The sequence below is a fragment of the Silene latifolia genome, chromosome Y (genome assembly GCF_048544455.1).
Source record: "Silene latifolia isolate original U9 population chromosome Y, ASM4854445v1, whole genome shotgun sequence".
Classification (NCBI taxonomy): domain Eukaryota; kingdom Viridiplantae; phylum Streptophyta; class Magnoliopsida; order Caryophyllales; family Caryophyllaceae; genus Silene; species Silene latifolia.
The window spans coordinates 165,938,115-165,941,460 of NC_133538.1; positions in this window are offsets into that span (position 1 = coordinate 165,938,115).

Genomic DNA, 3,346 nt, shown 5'->3' on the forward strand with positions numbered 1-3,346 from the left:
TCGGTAGGTCGTAAATACGCGTCAGATTGTGACTTAAGAAGTCGAGTCGAGAATTTTAAGGGAGAAAAGAAGGGGCGGACACTCGCGTGAGTTCTCATATGGGGCCATTTGAGGGGTATTTATAGGAAAATGAGTGGTTGTATGAGTTTTGAGCGACGTGGCCACCTGGGCTGCTGAAAGAGGCGCGAGCCACGTCGCGAGTCTTCGAGTTGTCCTGTCACTTTCACACAAATGCAATCATAATTTGTTCTATTCTAGGATTTGTAGTCACATGTTTGGTACTTGACCATTCATGAATCCGGGAATCTGAGTATAGAAGGTTTGAAATGGTTTATTTTTTGTGGTTGACTCGTTTGGAATCGTTGTTGGAGTCGGGATTTGAATTTTTGAGTCGTTTTTTGGTCCGGTGTCGGTTTTGACTCTAGTTAGTGTCATTGCGACCCCGTCGTCATGCATTAAACACTCCAGGTACTTTTTGAAAAGTTTTGAAATGTTTTATATTCGAAATCGTTTTAAGTTTTCCGACGTAAAGTTGTATACAAACTGTCGATCAAATACCGCGATTCCAAAACATGTTGTAGTCCGATAATCATCGGGTGTTTGTTGGAGTCTCAGCAGATACTGGGTATCTACAAAAATATACCCATAATTAAAAATATAAACTAGCTTGACTAGGGTAGGCTAATTTAGGATTATAGTTAAAATTTGGGTCACAACAAGTCAATTTCGCTAATGTGAGGCTCAAGGGTGAAACAAGAAGAAAAAGGATGCCTCTCCACATGCGACACCGCCACTAACCCGAATGCATACAGGTACTAAGAGACAAAAATCATATTTATGCAAATTAATGTTACATGTCTTATAAGGAGTACAACTCTCATCCTATAATGAAACTGATCATGAATGTCATCAGTTTACAAGGCTCTAATTCCTTAGAAATTTTGAGTAGGTTGCCGATATTAAGTCAAGTCTATTCATTCAGAAAAGTTGATAACAAACTCGTAGATTATGCAATGACCGTACAAGAGTGGCAAAGCAAGGCTTAGGCGAAAAATAAAGCACAGACGCAGTTTCATCATTGTTATCTAACCAATCCGACTCGACCTATTATGCAAAATAAAACATGTTTTTTTTTAATTTTGATTTTTTTAGCGGAAAAGGAAAAACAATGCATACGGAAATTAATGAAATAAACATGTAAACAAAAATGCAATAAAAATGCAGATAAATGCAAACAAACAGATGCATACCCTCCCCAAACCAAATCACACAATGCCCTAATTGTGTTCAACAAACACCAGTAGTAGTGCAAAATATAAAGGGAAAAGGGGATATGCGAAACGAGATGAAAACAAATAAAGGAAAGTAGAAGCAACGGGAACTTACAATTTAATGACCTGCCCAAACTAGCCAACAACAAGGGAGGTCGTGGCCAACTACCACTAATCATCACCCACAGCAAAATCGGGATCATCATATTCGTAAATAACGCACTGATTTCCAGGGTTAGTCGATCGACCAAAAAAATCAGTCGATCGACTAACAGCTCCAGTCGATCGACCAAAAACAACCTGTCCATCGACTTTTTCTGCTCTATACGCAACACAAACTCGTCTTCCATGCAAGTTTTACAAGACGAATCGCCTCTTTGTCGATGCACCTGAGAATAATGCACATTATCTCCCAACACAAACCAAAGCACGGGTCCCAAAAATATCTCAGTAGCAAACGGTAATAAATCCTAATTACAACGCAAATAAAACAAACAGTGAATTAAACTAAGATGTCCTTTTGCTAAATAATGGCTTATTCCATCCGAGTTGCCTCCCGATCAGTACTGATTTTTGAGGTCCCGCTTGACCTTACTTTATAAGTCATCCACAATCAGACGGCTTACAGCTCGGCCGCTGACTAAATGAAGTCCTCTCAGCAGTCTTCACCTTAGGCCACCACTCAAACTTGGCTTTGAAAATAGAAGATCGTCCCGAAGCATGGGCTTCCTCGTAACACTTTACACACAGCAAGGGATCTTCTGTCTGTCCACCATAATCGGCATTGCCGGTCTCATAAAACGCACCCAACGCACCCAACGCACCAAGTCCACCTCCCGATCCTCCTGGTAGCTCAACCTGTCATGTCCTGCAAAAGGTGATACAAAAGCACGGTCCTCCATCTTCCTCCCAGCATGGGGCGGAGGTGTCACAGTAATGCAAAAAAGGACTCAACTGTAGGACTATCAACTACCACATGTCAAGGTACAACTTGCATAGGTGCCCTACGGACACTAGATTGGGTGTAGGTCAGCATGTCACCCCCCCCCCCCAATTTAAATGTTAGAGTCCTTGCTCCTACGTCAATAATTGCACCAGCAGTGTGCAAGAATGGTCTCCCTAAGATAATAAGGGTATGGGTATCCTCATGAATGCCCAAAACAAAAAATATCGATGGGTATAATGAACTTCCCTTCCCATACAGGAACATCTTCTAGGACCCCTAATGGACGCGACAAGGAACGGTCTGCCATTTGGACAGTCATATTTGTGCATCTAAACTCAGTCAAACCTATGTTTTGAGCTAAAGACAAAGTTAAGACACTGAACACCCAAATCACACAAAGCATTATCAATAGTATGGGTGCTTATAAAACAGGGGATATAAAAACTGCCTAGGTCAGCCAATTTGGGTGGAGACTTATTTTGTAGGAGCGCACTACACAAAGCATTATCAATAGTATGGGTGCCTATATGAGGGAATTTGAGTAATAAGTTCAGTGAAAGGTACCGTTACCTGCAAATCCTTCACGACTTCAAAAACTTCCCGAAGTTCTCCTCAATCATTGTATTCAACTGTCGGGCCGGAATGGGAAGCTTAATCGCAATAGGTGGCTCGACAGCTTTACTCTGCCCTCCATCCGTAATGGACGCCTTATCAGCAATAGAAGGCGTTTTACAAGCAATAGACGACGAATCAGCAACTCCTTCTGGCAAATTAGTCGATCGACCAGTTGGATCAGTCGATCGACTAAAAGGACCAGTCGATCGACCACTATGGTCAGTCGATCGACTTTTTTCAGCTTTGTCAATGTTTTGTTCTGCAGTTTTAGTCGATCGACCACTTATTTCTGTCAATCGACTTTATTCATACTTTACAGCAACTTCGCCAGCACATTCATCTTCCGCTTCAATATCCATATCTTCAATAATAACCTCGTTGTTCGACCGGGGCATCTCTGGTCCATCATATGTAAGACCACTTCGCAGATGTATCGCATTAACAGTCTCATGAGGCTTGTCAGGCTTAGACGACAACGTACCTGTCTGCCTACTTGTATTTTGGCTCGATAACT